Source organism: Neolamprologus brichardi, chromosome 6, assembly GCF_056152115.1.
Source record: "Neolamprologus brichardi isolate AB-2024 chromosome 6, ASM5615211v1, whole genome shotgun sequence".
Classification (NCBI taxonomy): domain Eukaryota; kingdom Metazoa; phylum Chordata; class Actinopteri; order Cichliformes; family Cichlidae; genus Neolamprologus; species Neolamprologus brichardi.
This window is the reverse complement of record NC_142109.1, coordinates 3,684,503-3,701,643: the sequence shown is the minus strand read 5'-3', so window position 1 is coordinate 3,701,643 and position 17,141 is coordinate 3,684,503. Positions and strand designations below refer to the sequence as shown.

Below are 17,141 nucleotides of genomic sequence, written 5' to 3'. Positions count from 1 at the left end.
CTGTTTTGCATTGCATTGCTGTTCTAATGCAGTTTTGTTTTCATTTATGTTGGAAGTGATAGCAGAGCTGTACGTTTAAATTTTTCAGAAATCTCTCAGTCAGACCGTGGTATATCATGCTTAGGTGGAAACTAGCGAGCTAACTTCACTTCACGAAGCTCCTGACAATGGTAACAGTAATGCGCCGACAATCCATCAAGCGGTGCGGCTTCGTAGCTTACCAAAGTTGAACTAAAACATTTTTTGACAGATTTTTGAGTGCTGTGTACCACATAAAACCGGTTCGAAGTCAGTAAGCACAATCAGAATTCGTATATAAGATGCACCGGATTATAAGGAGCACTGCTGATTTTTGAGAAAATTAAAGGATTTGAAGTGCGCCTTATAGTGCGGAAAATACGGTACTCATATGACTATGCATGTGACAGATTAAGAATCTTGAATCTTCACCCTTCTAAAGTACAGAAATTACAAATATTCCTGTATACTGTGTCTCTTAACTTGGATCATAATTAATAACCATTATAGATTATGAAAAGGGGTGGAAACAACACCCACCACCGGGGGAGGCGGATCGGAGGAAGGTCTGGTGGGAAATCTGGGAGAAACTAGCCCAAGAGCAGGTCCCAGTAAGTATTTCTCCAGGTTTTTTTTGGTTTTTTATATATATATTTAAAAAAAAAAAAAAGAAAGCTGACACTTGCAAGACTTTATCAAAGGTGTAAACATCACAGCAGATGTCTTTGTGTCAACTGAGGATAAAACACGAAAACATGGAGGAGATTTTCCTGGCAGACAACCTTAAAAATATTCTGCAGTAGAACAAAAACTGGAGAAAAACATGAAGCAACATGTGAGCATTACCTGATGCTGCTGAATTAAAGCAGAGCAAAGTACAGCTAAGCATTATAATTATAAAAAAAACAAAAACAGCGTCCGACAGTGCTGTAAACAACGTTAGACTGGTGGGTAATAAGCCAGAGAATAATGCAGAAAACAGGTTTTTACATGGGAAACTCTTCCTCAGAGAGAGAGAGCTCTGCATGAAGTGTGATTTTATCGTGGTGGAAGAACAACAGCCACAGTAAGAGGGAATAAATGACGATGTTTATGTGAAGCAAAATATTGGGGTCTACTTTATATTCCAGCTCTAAAGTCAATGTCGTCTTCACTCATGAAGACTTTTACTGTCCTGGGGACAGGAGAGAGGAGTCTCGTCAGAGGAGCTATAATTTTATAGCTTTTAAAAGTAGAAACAAATAAGTGTTCATTTGAATTCTTGTCTTAGTGATTGAAAACGGTCTCACTTTCTGCCCTTCACTGTTTGTGTCTAAGGCTAAAAATCAACTTTATCTAAATTAAACGTGACTCTAAATATTACATATTTAGTTGTGTGTGTGTGCGCACACGTATTTTATGTATATAGACTTCTTTTCAATTATCACTCATGATCAGTGTTGGGTAAGTTACTTTAAATTAGTAACTTAGTGACATTACTAGTTACTTCTATCAAAAGTAATTCACTTACTTCAAGTTACTTATTACTTTCAAAGTAACTAGTTACCAGGGAAACTAACTTTGGTTTTACTCAGAATTCTTCTATAATTGTGTTGTTTCCCTAACTGGATACCAGCAAGGATGCCAGTCTTCTAGCTTGCTTACATGTTAGCACTATCCTGCCACAAGTGCACTGTGCCACCTAATGGCCTGAACCTAAAATGCCAGTGTAGTAGTGTGAGTGCAAGTTAATGATGAAATGAATGAAACTAAATTTGAAATTAACAATTTTTTTTAATGTGTCACTTTTTAATCTGTCTGTTTTAATCTATTTCTATAGTTTCAAACCTCTATAAATGCAAACACATCATTTTGGAGTTGATGCAGCAGTGTTATAAATCTAATCATTGTACGTAGTATCACTAGGAAGAAGCGGTGGATCACAAAACACGACATACGGTGTGTTGAAACTTTTGAAAAGTATATTTATTTTTGCCACTGAAATTGGTAGAAAGTTTACTTTTAGCAGTGCCAACATTAAACTGTGCCTCAGACCATTTAGGAGCTGTAGGTATCAAAATAGTGCAAAAATGGTTCAACATGAACACAGTGAGGTTTGTCCATTCTGTGTAAACTCTAAGCTGAACTGCACCAACTGCAGACCTCATGTTCAGTAATGATGGGCAAAAGTATGGGCAAAATACTTAAAAGTATTTTCAGCCTCACAAAGAGAAATAAAATAAATAATAAGTATTTTCAGCCTCATAAATAGTCTAGATTTAACCAAAATAATAATTCATCCAGTCAGGCCAAGTAGATAAATAAAATATGATGGTAGATTAAGTGCTTCAGTGGATTCTAGCCTACGTCACAGCGTCACGTGCGCTTTTTACGCCCAACATGGAAACTGCAGTCGTGGTGCTTTCGGTTGTACTCGGAACTCGGACATTCTGCCTTCTGAGTAGGAAGATGTAGGTAACTCCAGACTGCAGATGAGCTGCATATGTGTTTAGTAGTAATTTGTTTTTATAGAGGGCTAGCAAAACAACCGTTTTCGAGGGCGTTGCCATATTGGAATCCCAACTTCTCTGACGAGGCTAACCAGAACGCCGTTTACTCGAGTGAGACATCATTCCCAGGTTCATGGTCCGATTTCCGAGGTAAAAGGAACGCAACACACGAAGTAACGAATAACGACCCTATCTAAATCCCAGTAAAGATAAATGTGTTCCTGATTTTGGCATAATAACTAGTTACCGTGCTCGTTACCACAATCATAACGTAGTTACTATAACAGGTTCCTTAATAACGCCTTAGTCACTACACTGACTGTTTATAAGGTTGGGGAAACCTGCAGTCAGCTGAGACTGAAGAAGTCACTTGGATGAGCGACGAAACGTTTCTCCCAGTGAAAACTGAGAGAAAGATCAGAATCAGCCTTCTGGGATAAAGTTGTTTCTGTCACGACTGGGGCAGCAGTCGTGTGATGAATAAATGAGGACCCAAGATGCAGACGGTGATGGAGATGCGAGTGGAGGTTTATTTACAGTGAAAATAACAGAAGTGAGGACAGCACTGAACATAAACCTAAACTGGGTGAAACTAACAAACAAACCTGGAACATAAGGTCAGCGGGAGAAACTCAGAGATGGCAGATGAGGACGGCAGAACAGGGAGACGTAGAGAAACATAGGGAATGAACACAGACAACGCGACAAGGAGCACAGGCAGACATGCAGTATAAATACACACACAAGGTAATTAGGAAATGGCAGACAGGCCGGGACACAGCTGGAACTAATGGACATAACGAGACACAAGCCTACAAAGTAAAACAGGAAACACACAGACTGTTTTACACAACCAACTGGGGACACGAACAGAACACAGAGGAGAGACACAGGTAGGGATGATAGAAACGCACAACTCAAACCCCAAGAACAAATACCAAATCAGAATAAACTAGAAAAATGATAATAATAAACTTAAAGCGCTGGGTCACCGACGCAGGACCATGACAGTTTCCATGTCCACAGATTATATGTAGTTGCCACAAATACATGTTGTTTCCATTTCAACCTTTTTAAAAGTAATGTTGAGTCTATAGAAACGTTTGGTCACAATAAATAAATGAATAAATAAAAAGAGAAAAGTCCATAACCCAGAATTTGGACCCACAGTGTCCAGGAAATGACTGATTTTTCATAAAAACCTACAATTGTATCAATTTGGGGTTTTTTTTTTTTGCTCTGAACTCTGATTTTATGGCTGATTTTAAAGACTTAATTCAACTTTCCTACATTTGTCTTTTACAACAGTGAATGTAAATGTCGACACACAGTACCTGACACAGAGAGAACGACGAGAACGACGACAACAAATCCTCTCACTGCTGTATTTAATCTCATAGCTGCTCCTCTCATCTGTCTGTGTGACTTCAGAGACAATAAAACATGTCAGCAGGTAAATAATGTATCCAGGAATCAGACCCATCAAAGAACAGTCCTACTTACAAATGTGAAGGACGTTGTCTAAAGATTTCTTTGCTGTGGTCTGCAGGCAGATAAAGGAAGTGTTTAAATATACCAGCTTCCTTCCTGTTCACAGTAGGACAAATGCAAGTAAACACAAAATTTAAAACTACTATTAATGCACTTTGATTATCTTCACTCGTTCAGTGAAAAAATAAAGATAATGTTGTTCTCAGCATGTGCTCTTTTTTCTTTAACTTGTATGAACTGATTCTTCTGTGGCACTGAAATGAATCAGTGCAAAGAGCATTGGTGGGATTATTACGGTGGCCCCTAGAGACAAAGCACTTGCAAACTCCAAAACACTTGCAAACCCCAAAACACTTGCAAATTCCAAAACACAACGGAAGTGCTCCAGGACGCTAGGGGCAGTGTTGAGCTTTTGTTACCTAGTAACTACACAAGCCAGGAAGTACCAATGACCGGATTTGGGGTCTGTCGCTACCCGATCCGTACCGGAAACCCGATCGGTACCCCGCATGCGCAAATCTTACGTCACTTCCTCTCTTTGCCAACATTGCGACATTCAATATATTTGAATGATACGGTTAGCGCCCAGTTAGCTCCTAGCATTTCTCAGCAGCTCTGCCTCCTTTTCGACTACCGGGACATTTAAACAGTGGATAATCCATTTACAAACAAATTCATGCTTTTCTCCTCAACAGAGAGCGTCCCCGATTGAACAACAGCGCCGTAAAATAAGAAGAATGGCGCCTAATTACAGAGTTAATAATACAGACTTTGTAATATCTCACGTGTAGATTCATCAGCCAGATTAAGTGTTTACTGACAATTGACAGTGATAGCGGACATCATCATCACTATTCCAATCAATCTTCTCCACACAGACAAGCATAAACACACTCGACTATCACTAAATCAAATTTAACACACGTTTGTAATGACGCTAATTCAGTTTACAATAGGGTTCATTCGCTTGGTCAGCAGGTGGCAGTATCCTCGTACACTGGGGAGTAAACTGCCATTAAACGAACAGAAGAAGAAGAAAACCGCTGCACATGCGCGGTACAGATCGGGTAGACCCGATTTGTATGGTCCGACTTTGCACATGCGCAGTAAGTATCGGGGAGTCTTTATCCGTAACTATCTTTTTATTTTTCGTTTTTGTCTTGCTTCATTATTGGAAACATGTTAAGAGATACTTATTATTCTTCACCCGTAACTATCGTAAAACGCTTCGACCGGAAGTAGACACCTTTCACGCATGCGGGGTACCGATCGGGTTTCCGGTACGGATCGGGTAGTGACAGGGTCTGCAGCCTTAAGGGCCGCATTTTATGGCTGATTACGTCACAGCAACACGACGAAGGCTGTCCCAATTCAAAGGCTGCTCGAAATGCGGCCCTCAAATGCGTCCTTCATTTCCCTGAATTTTAAGGATGGGTCGGTGTAGCCTTTATGGCCCAACATATCCCAGACTTCATAGCGCGGCGGTGGTGTGGATAATTTTGCCGAAAAAAAAACGGCGGAAGCGGACGAAGAGTAAACTTTCAGAAGTAAGTACTGAATATTATGTCACTTATTTATGCGCAAATGTTTTTATAATGAAGAACATTAAAACATTACTGTTGGCCACATGTCGGGAAAGTTATGTGACATTAGCGATGTTTGTACTAACTTGGTTTTAAAGCCTTTGCTTCAAAATATACGCCGTTCAATAGTTGACTTTAATCTCACAGGGAATGTGATGATTTTATGGATAATTAAAGTCAGTCATATATCCACAAACACAACAAGCTGAAAGTCAGTGATGCTGCTCGGTTTGCAGTCCTGAATATCACGGCACAAGCAGGATTCACTGCACTGTTAATGTTAGCTTTGTTATATTGCTGCCTCTGTTCGGTGGCGTCGAGCCAAATGGACTTTAACGTGTGTTTGAACGAGCTGACGGTTCACTCGTTAAGCTGAAAGAAAGATGCTTTAATCACAGGAGTCACACATGTGTCCACTGTACCATCTGGGAACTCTTCTTGTTTCGTAATAACACAAACACTAAATCCTCCTTCTCTTGTGCTGTTTTGTAGCAGTGTATACACCTGAGACTGTCACCTGTCTGTCTGTCCTGCACTCTCTCTCTGTTTCTTTCTCTCTGATTGTGGAATAAAAGTATGAACACGTATTTATAAGTTACACTTGTGTTTGAATCCTGCAGCTTATCACACATTTGATTTCCATGTGTGACAACTGCAAGTGTCCAGAGTGAGGACAGACTGAGGGACCCACTGCTGCACATCATCTGTGAGGCTTTGCACCCCTGATGATCCACCAGGACTCAGCAGTGTGTGAGGAAGAGGAGGAGGAAGAGCCAGCAGCAGCTGACAGATGGAGAGAATAGACAGACTGTTCCCTGTTTGTGAAGGACTGCTAGAAAAGTTTAAATAACTAATTGTCTGTCCTGAATCAGTCTTATTAGGTAATGTTCAAATAATTTGATCATTCCAGTGTTTTCAGTGTGGGAGAAAGTACTCAGGGCCTTCAAGTTACACACTATGAAAGGCAGCAACAAGTTTAATGTTCAGAAACCTAAAGTATGTATCAGCAGCAGAATGGAGCTAAAAATAAATGGTTTTTTTCAGTTCTATGAAGCTTTGAGTATTTTGGATTAGCACTGCTGTGTTTGTTGCATCATATTACTGTAATTGTTTATATGCTTTATATATTCTGAGGTAAGTTGATCTATAGTGTTACATCATATTCTATAAGGATGTTATGTGTTTGTATACTTTCTGCTCAGTTTGACCCATTTAGCAGAAGTCAGCCTGTTTAAGGCTCTGATATCTATTCTGTATGACTTAAAGCAGTTATAACATGGTCTGATTTTCTCACCCAATAAAGGAATATTCAATATATCAGTCTACTCTTCATTCTATCAGAAACAGTTATCACAGCTCGTACATTTGCTTTTTATAAATATATGTAAGCATTGAGCCAAATTTAGTAATGCCAACATACTGAAGGAACAACATTTGTCTCTTATATATGATACACCTATATATGCACTGTCAAAGATACCTGTCTTTGAGTGAAGATTTAAGGTGATAAGACATATAAATAACTGCAACTTGAATCTGTATTGAGGCTCAGACACAGAGTTCATGTTCACTGCTGTAATAGCTAATAATGATTAATATAATAACTATAATATTGGCCATATTATATTTACATTACCAAAGTGATATGACTTTAGTCTCATGAACAACATCAGCTAATTGTTATTTACTAACTAATCTTAAATGACTGTTCAGTACAGAAATGAAGCCCAAAAATCATGTTTTACTGTCCTGTGGTCTCAACCTCAGATACTTATCAAACCACACAAAGCTCTTGTAGAAACAAACAAACAAATGAACAAAATATGTTCTCCTTCATTTCATTCAAACCAAGTTGTATGACACGTTTCCAGCGGTTAGTATCATGGTTGCTAGGCAACCTGGGAAGCGCGACGGAGACTAGACCGTCCCATACAGACAAACTTGCCGTTTATTTTGCAAATCGAGCTCAACACTGCCCCTAGCGTCCTGGAGCACTTCCGTTGTGTTTTGGAGTTTGCAAGTGTTTTGGGGTTTGCATGTGTTTTGGATTTTGCAAGTGTTTTGGAGTTTGCAAGTGTTTTGGAGTTTGCAAGTGTTTTGGAGTTTGTACGTGTTTTGGATTTTGCAAGTGTTTTGGAGTTTGCAAGTGTTTTGGAGTTTGCACGTGTTTTGGAGTTTGCAAGTGTTTTGGAGTTTGCATGTGTTTTGGAGTTTGCAAGTGTTTTGGAGTTTGCAGGTGTTTTGGAGTTTGCAAGTATTTTGGAGTTTGCAAGTGTTTTGGAGTTTGCATGTGTTTTGGAGTTTGCAAGTGTTTTGGAGTTTGCAAGTATTTTGGAGTTTGCACGTGTTTTGGATTTTGCAAGTGTTTTGGAGTTTGCAAGTGTTTTGGAGTTTGCATGTGTTTTGGAGTTTGCAAGTATTTTGGAGTTTGCACGTGTTTTGGATTTTGCAAGTGTTTTGGAGTTTGCAAGTGTTTTGGAGTTTGCAAGTATTTTGGAGTTTGCAAGTGTTTTGGAGTTTGTACGTGTTTTGGAGTTTGCAAGTGTTTTGGAGTTTGCAAGAGTTTTGGAGTTTGTACGTGTTTTGGAGTTTGCAAGTGTTTTGGAGTTTGCAAGTGTTTTGGAGTTTGCAAGTGTTTTGGATTTTGTACGTGTTTTGGAGTTTGCAAGTGTTTTGGAGTTTGCATGTGTTTTGGAGTTTGCAAGTGTTTTGGAGTTTGCAAATGTTTTGGAGTTTGTACGTGCTTTGTCTCTAGGGGCCACCGTAGATGATGGATGCAGACAGTGGAGTCCTCAGTACTGAAGCAGCAACACTAAAGTCTCACCACTGGGGGAAACTGAAACCAGTGTCGCCTACATTCAGGACTGAACCAGAGTTTTGATCATTGGAGCTGTTTTACTGAGATACCTTTCTGCTGTGCTCTCCTAGTACAAGAAAGAAATGCAACTATTATAAAATACCAGCTTCCTTCCTGTTCACAGCACTAATATGCAGATGAGCCAACTGAAAATAAACAAAAGTGTCACTAATTTTGTATTTCTTGGTGTGAGAACCAGAGCAGTTTCTTGCTATAAGCAGATGGACAGGAAATGAGTTCAGCTTTGATATATTTGATATCCATTTAATGTCTTCATGTGTTTATGAATGTGTTTCCAGCTGCAGGATTTCAAACATGTGTCTGTGAAAGAATGTTCCAGCATTGTGCCGTGATATATTTCCACCTGTGCAACAAGTCCAGTCGTGAAATTTCCCAACTACTAAATATTCCACAGTCAGCTGTTTGTGGAATTAAAACAAACTGCAAGTGATTGGAAACAACAACAACTCAGCCATGAAGTGGTAGGAAATGTAAAATCATCATATCAGGAAAATTCAGACAACGGATGAGTTTGGGGATGGACTCTTCCTGCTCCAATATAACTGTGCACCAGTGCACAAAACTAGGTTCAAAAAGATATGGATGAGTGGGTTTGCTGTGGAAGTAGAAAATGAAATTAGACTTCTCATCCAAGATCAGAGTCTGACCTCACAAACTCCCATAAACACTCCTAAACCTTGTGAAAAGTCCCCACAGGAGTTAAAGCTGTTCTACAAACAGTGGGCTGACATCACAACAAACCTTGTGGATTAAGAATGGGATTTCACTCAAATACATGAGTATGTGAAGGCAGAAGAGTGAATACTTTTGGCCATATAGTTTATTTTTGCAGATAATTTCCACAGGAGAGTTCATAGAAGAGAGAGTGAGCTTTTACTTGGACATGGTGAGGAGGCATCTATGAGGAAGGGTCACTGGGAGGGTGGGAATGCTGCAGGGGAGTATTCTGATGATTGATTGCAAAGGAATCACCTTAACATTCGACCACTAAAAATAAATTTTCTGTTCAGGAACGCAACTAAATATAATTTGGCCTCTAACCAAAAAAAACAATATCCTTTATTTACCCCCTTTATTTGTAAAACAGTAAAAATGAAGCTTCATGGGCAACAACAATAATTGTATTTTATCATTGATATTATCATTTTCATTAAAGAATTTGTGCATACTGGTGGATTAACCTTTACAGGACCGTAGAAAATGATTTTGGTAATTACCAATACTGTTAATTTAGGTCAGTTGTGGCGTAACCTTAAACTGGGTGATGGTCTTTGTTAGGGCTGCTCAATTATGGCAAAAATGATAATCACGATTATTTTCACTGAAATTGAGATCTCGATTATTTGACGATATTTATTTAACAATAACAATGTATTGAATAATGACTTCAAAGATTGTCAAAAAATAATATAAAATAGTGTGCAAATACTGATAACAGTGCAAATGTTTGCAATATAAAAAATAAATGAAAAATGTAAACATCTATGTTTAGTGAACTTTGCAGTGTTGCTCTGTGGTGCAGCTACGACACCGTAGCAAAGTTTACACACTATGTCTACTTGATCCACGTCTGACTCCGCAAACCCATAATGTTTTCACACCACTGAAGTTTTTTTATCTCTCTTTTCAACCAACGGCAGTCACTCTCCTCTCCAAATAACTTCTGCTTAGCTTTCCGAGCTTTCCTCGGGTCCTCTTAATCAGCGGTCCCCAACCCCTGGGTCTCGGACCGGTACCGGTCTGTGAGTCGTTTGGTACCGGGCTGCGAGAGTTGAGGCTCAGGTGTGAAATGTATAGTTTTCAGGGTTTTTATCGGTTTTCAGCATTATTTTGTTATCGTTTTTATCGTTTACTCGGTTTTCCTGAGTCTTTTCACGTGTGTTATGAATAAATCTTCTTTTTTTCGGTACCGGTACTAGTTTTATTTTGTTGTATTTATCCGCGACACCTTAAAGGCCAGTCCGTGAAAATATTGTCGGGCATAAACCGGTCCGTGGCGCAAAAAAGGTTGGGGACCGCTGCTCTTAATTGTTGTGACACGTGTTCGAAATGCAGAGAGGGGCGCTCGATTTGCCATACGGAGCAGCGTGAGAGTAAAGCACAAGGGAGGGGCTAATAATCGGCTCAGTCGTTTTTAATGATCGTTGAAAGCCCAGATCGTAATCGTGATTAAAATTCGATTAATTGAGCAGCCCTAGTCTTTGTTACACAATGTATTTTATTTCTGTATTAAATTCGTGTGAACAATGACAGAGTAAAACACATACTGGTTGCTGAGTATTACACGGTCAGTGTGAACTAAAACTAGAAGTACATATGCTCGTAATGTGATGAATGTTGATGAACAGCGCTGCAGGTGGATGCTTCTCTGGTGTCCTGGATTGTTGATTACCTGACAGGAAGACCACAATATGTGCGTCTTCCACAGTGTGTGTCTGACAAGGTAATTAGCAACACAAGGGACCGTCCTCTGTCCTTTCCCTGTACACTACAGACTTCAGCCACTGCACAGAGACCTGCCATCTTCAGAAGTTGTCTGATGACTCTGCAGTGGTTGGATGATGAGACAGAGTACCGGGCTTTGGTCAACTCCTTTGTCACGTGGTGTGAGCAGAATCATCTTCAGCTCAACGTGGTAAAGACCAAGGAACTGATCGTGGACTTCAGGAAGACCAGGAAACATTTGACCCCTGTTTCAATCCAGGGCAGGGGTCAGCAACCTTTAAGACCCAAAGAGCCATTTGGACCCGGTTTCCACGCAAAAGAAAACACTGGGAGCCGCAAATACTTTTTGACATCTAAAATGAAGATAACACTGTATATACTGTTTGTTTTTTTTTACCTTTATGCTTTGTGTGAACAACTAAGGTGTGTTGTTTATGAAATCCATGAAGTGCTACAGAGAAAATTAAATTTTATTCATGTAACTAACAATAGGTAGTTAAAAAACAAAAACTGTTGTGAGCCACAACCCTTATATCTCCTTTGGGCTTTTGGAGCCTTGACCTGACTTTTAAAAAATAAAAAAGCACTATGTGCTGCAAAATTAAAAATAGATATTTGCAAAATTCTGCCTAAATATGTATTTTACCTGGTTAATGTGTGTGTCGGGGCGTGGTGTGCAGCGCCGCTGCAGGGGAGGCGGATGCACCTGAGTGGCACCCGCATTCACGCCTCGCCGCCTTAACGTCTGTGCCATCTATGCTGTTGTTGGTATGTGTCGGGCTGTGAGCTGCAAAGCTACAGCCAGCTGTATGCGTACAGCAACCGTGTGTGAAAAGTGGTCAATAAAGACATGCTGAAAACCGTGTTCATGCAGCAGTACAATGGGACTTCTGCTCCCGAACCTCTTGCACAGCGCCTGCAAATCGCGGCTGTACGAAGTCACTTTCATCTTTACGCAGGCAGCTTTACATCTGTCATCTGTGAGACGTGAGTGGTGTTTGTTTTTAACAAAAAAATCACGGTTTTAGTAACGCAGCGTGCTTACGGGAAAGTAACAGTATAATTACCTGTTTTGCAATAATAATCCCTGTAATGATAACAGCAAATCCTTATTTGCCTAGTATCATGTTTTATGTTGTTAATACTCCTAGACTGTAGGGGGAGCTAGAGAGCCAGAGGGAGTTACCTCGGTGTAGACTGTGATGGCGAAGCTTTGTTTACATGTGAACCACAGTTCGATAAAATACCTTCTCTTCAAGTAATGGTGTCATTCTTAAGAACCCACAACAACATAAAGAAACAAGACAATCCCTTACATTACTCGTTACTTGAAAAAAGTAATCGGATTACAGTAACGCGTTACCTGGGTACATCATCTATCAAAAACGTCTTGCAGCCTGCAACCTGTCTGCTCGGATGCAAGCATTTCACTGCATGTTGTACTCAGAAGGAAATTTGAAACAAACAAACAAAAAAGCCAAACTTGCAAACAGTTGTGCCAAAATCTATTTTGACATACTGTCAGGCTGAGTTAGCAAATCAATCCAGATGTTAGTGTAAACAAGTAGAGAAAACGCCTTTTCTTATTTCTTTCTTTCTGCTTTTTTTTTTGTACAAATGCGTTCTCACTCTTTTATTTTAAAAAAACAATAATTTTGAAAAGAGGAAATGTGATTTTCTCTCTAAAGTTAGAGAGAGGATCACATTTGGTGTTGATAATTTCATTTGTTTAGAAGCAATAGTAGTCCCGCCTTCGCTTCGGACCACCATCACCGCATTAGCTAGGTCTTTCACATTTCGAAAGCAAATGAGCTGAACTATCCATCGTTTTGGTGAGTTTTAATGCAGAAAAAAACGTTATAAACAAGTGTTTGCACTGTCCAAAGGCTGACTTGAAAACTTTAATGTGTTAAGTTAACGGAGCATCTTGCTGTGTTCCCGCCCATAGCTTATCTTGGTGAGTTGAGACCACGTGCTTGCTAAAGAAGTATGCTAGTCTCTTGCTAAAATTGGCATCTTGCTAACGATAATTCACGAGTGAGTTTTTATGGTAGATGGCCTGTATTTGTATAGCGCTTTACTTAGTCCCTCTGGACCCCAAAGCGCTTTACACTACATTCAGTCATCCACCCATTCACACACTGGTGATGACAAGTCACATTGTAGCCGCACTGACAGGCGAGGCTGCCGGTGTTCCAGATCTACTGGCGTTTAGATCAACGGGCGTTAATGTGGCAGCGTTTCAGGAGCTGCTATCGACAAACCAGCAAAAAACCGCCAAATGTGTCATCTGTGACACTTCTGAGGTTATCACAAACACACTCTGTCAGTCTTGATGCTCTTGAACAACAAAATGTTTAAAAATGTCGCGAGTTTACCTGGTGATATCCTCATGCGCGACGCGATCGCGAAAACAGCAAACAATTAACACCACGCCGATGTTGTTCACAGGACAGACAGAGTAAACAATCGGGAGACTCTTGTCGTTGTTATCGTTCCCCTTGTACGTTTTATTTCTCCGGTTTCAGCATAAAACCATATGCAAATGTACAGCTATATACACTTATATAAACATATTTGTGTTTATATAACACAAATGTGCTATATAACAACATGGGACTGTTGTTGTGATTTGGTGCTATATTATAGATATATGATAATAATAAAACTGAATTCAGTAGTTTATTGAAATTAGCCTTCACATTTTCTTCTGTTAATAACTGTTGAAGAAGTTATATCTTCTTTTTCTGTTTTTCTTTCTTTGTGGGGGAAGCAGACAAGCCCGACCAAAACCACATCGTGGAAGTCAGCAATAAACCACAACACCAGTATGAAGACTTTACTTGCTACAAACTCTAGATAATCTCTCACATGAATTTTCTACAGTGATGTGTTCTTAAGTCTCAAGCGAGTAAGCTGAGTCTGAACCCTGTCTCCTCTCGTTACACTGAGTGACTCAGAAACCTGTTTCCCCGGCCTGACTCCCTTTTTCCAAACACCACATCTGTATATAGTTTTTTATAGTTGTGTATATAGTTTTTTAGTTGGCGGTGGACCGGCGCCCATTGTGGTGGAAGATCTGGATATGTGTGGGATGAGGTATGAAGTTATTACACCGTCACTTTCATTACCCTGGGCAGCAATGTTTGTTGGAAGTACTTATGTTTTTGTTTTTTTTCTTTTAATGTATTTTTTTCAGGAGCAGCTGACGCAGGGCATTGTGCCTGTAAGATATCCCCCCCTCCTCAGGGGGGCAGGGGGCAGCACAACAAAGTAAACCCCATCCCTCACCCCACCCCAGTCCAAACAAACTTTAGATAATCTCTCACATGGATTTTCATTTCTGCCACCCCCACTATCCCTCCTGGGGGGGGGGGGCATCCCTCACCCCGGCCCAACCCCACATCGACAGCCCAAGAGGACGAAGGAAAGGAAGGCAGCAGGTCCAGAGAGAATCTGCTGCAGGACTGTGCAGAACAGCTTTGTCAGGTGATCCTGTACATCTTACATATTTCTCTCATATTTCCTCTTGTGTCAGTACCAAAGAATATTTCCTAATAGTTATAGTGTGTGTGTGTGTGTGTGTTCTTATATCTTATATATCAGAGAGTGAGTGTGTTTGGACTCGCCTTCTACTTTAATGTTTTTCTTCTTCATGACGATTTACGTTGTAGATTGTAACTGAAAGAATCAAAACTTTGAATGAACACATGTAGTATTATGTAGTAAACAAAGAAAGTGTGAATAACTCAAATAATGTTTATTGTATAGTCTTCAAAATAGCCGCCCTTTGCTTTGATCACTGCTTTGCACACTCTTGACGTTCTCTCGATGAGCTTCATGGGGTCGTCACCTGAAATGATTTTCCAACAGTCTTGAAGGAGTTCCCAGAGATGCTGAGCACTTGTTGGCCCTTTTGCCTTCACTCTGCGTCCATTTCTTCCAAAATCGTCTGGATTGGGTTTAGGTCAGGTGACTGTAGAGGCCAGGCCATCTGACGCAGCGCACCATCACTCTCCTTCTTGGCCACAAAGCTTGTGGGTGTGTTTGGGGTCATTGTGCTGTTGAAAAAGTTATGATGATCCAACTGCAGACAGATCAAAGTTACTGTTTTTGTAGAATTGGAAAGTAAGCAATGTGCTTCCTTTGAGGTAGTACAGCCCGAGTTGTGTGTACAGAAAGTGAGAACATTAAGCTTCTTCCTCATTACCACACTTGACCTTGAACTGTGTCAGTATTGACTCTTTCAATCCTCTCGCTTTGGTAGGTTAGAAGCCCAGAACTAAGGCTGCCAACATCCAGAGACTGGTGACTCCTCGTGTGCTGCAGCGCAAGCGCCGCTGCATGAATCTCAAGAGACAGCGCACCCAGAAGAACAAGGAGGCGGCCTCGGAGTACACCAAGCTGCTGGCCAAGAGGATGAAGGTATGTGTTAATCTAGGCCTTTATTCTTAACCAGCTGTTGAGAATCAAAGATCACACTAGTCTGTTTTTGTCGTGTAGCTGAACACTACATTTATTTCTAGTGGTTCAGATCAATGAAGATAATGTGACAAATACATTTCTGGCAGGTGTGATATTTCCACTAGTGTTGGAGCGGCTGTGTTACATCAAGTGCATTGTGTCTAACAACATATTGTAATTAATTTCCTGACCTTAAATATACTTTTAAGTTATGATTTAATCGTGAGTCACTTGAAATTTAAAGTACCGGACTGTGTTTTTCAGCAGTGTAGTTTTGAGTTGCCTTGCATGATATAGCTGTAATGGCATTCGGCCGATTATGGGTTGAAACCCTTCAAGGAGCACGTGATGGTGAAATGTTAAGGAGACAAAGTTGGACATGTGGGAGCTGTTTGACTGACATGCATTTGTTCTTGTAGACAGGAGGCCAAGGAGAAGCGCCAGGAACAGATCGCCAAGAGGCGCCGCCTTCATTCTCTGAGGGCGTCCGCATCCAAGTCAGAGTCCAGCCAGAAGTGAAACGGAATCAAATAAAGTCATGTTTTGCTGAAACAGTGTTGTGCAGTTGTCAGTTATTTTCTCTTCCACATATCCCCCGATGAAGAGACGCATTAGATGATTTTTGTCAGCCCCTTGTGTATCTACATGAATGTGTATGCAACAAAAACTTTTAGTTAGTGGTGGATAATCTAGAGATACAGCAACAGCCTCAGGTCAGTGGTTGCTATTATGGAGTACTGCAATAGTACTTTTATTTTTTTGATTCTTTGGTATGAGTGAATTCTGGTTCACACTCCGAGCCAGTTGGTGGCGGTAATGCACATCGTTGTTTGAAAACTGCCAAATCACATAAAAGGAGGAGGTAACCAATGAGAGGAAATTGTACAAAAAAATGGTAAATGAATGGTATTTGTATAGCGCTTTACTAGTCCCTAAGGACCCCAAAGCGCTTTACACATCCAGTCATCCACACATTCACACACTGGTGATGCCAAGCTACATTGTAGCCACCCTGGGGCACACTGACAGAGGCGAGGCTGCCGGACACTGGCGCCACCGGGCCCTCTGACCACCACCAGTAGGCAGCGGGTGAAGTGTCTTGCCCAAGGACACAACAGCCGAGACTGTCCGAGCCGGACAGGAATCGGCAACCTTCCGATTACAAGACAAACTGCCAACTCTTGAGCCACGATTGTCCAAGACTAAGAGGGGCAGAGCTTGAGTTTTAGTGATAGGATCTGGTGTAGAAACCCACTCCCTAACAGTAATTTTGACCATGGCCTTGGATTGCAGGACAGAACTGTCTTCTGCTGCTAGTCTGCTGCTGCTGCCTTGGAGGAAAAATAAATCTGTGTACCCTAATTTAAGTGTGGCTGTGTTGGTTTTCCTGATGATCACCATTAAAACTTGTTGCTTTCTTGCATGCAGGCAAGTGACCCACTTAACGTGTTAATGAGCAGTTAAGCAGGTGCACCTAAGTTACCTGATTTTGGTCATTAGGCGTTTTAAAAAGTATTACTGCCATTTGTGGCTTTTTCTGGTGGTAAATTGAATTTATTTGCCACAGACAGTGACTAAATCCAATCTACTCCTAACCCCACTGGCCCTGACGTGAACCTTGGCCTGCATACTTTTAAACTACAGTTAATGGTTATTTTGTCCAAATACAGTAATTACACTGTGTAAGAATTTTTTAAACCACAGCTCCATGGTCCCAAAGTCCAACAACCCTACTGGCAACTTTTAATTGGAAAAGGGAGGAGAAGTCAAATG

The 17,141-nt window shown here is 40.6% G+C and overlaps 1 long non-coding RNA gene across 1 annotated transcript; it reads left to right on the top strand.

Annotated features, from left to right (window-relative positions):
- The first annotated feature begins 14,285 nt into the window (after window positions 1-14,285).
- On the top strand, window positions 14,286-15,900 carry LOC148102417 (uncharacterized). The gene is made up of 3 exons (XR_015719108.1): window positions 14,286-14,393; window positions 15,172-15,329; window positions 15,788-15,900. It is a non-coding gene; the product is annotated as an uncharacterized LOC148102417 (long non-coding RNA).
- The last annotated feature ends 1,241 nt before the right edge of the window (window positions 15,901-17,141 follow it).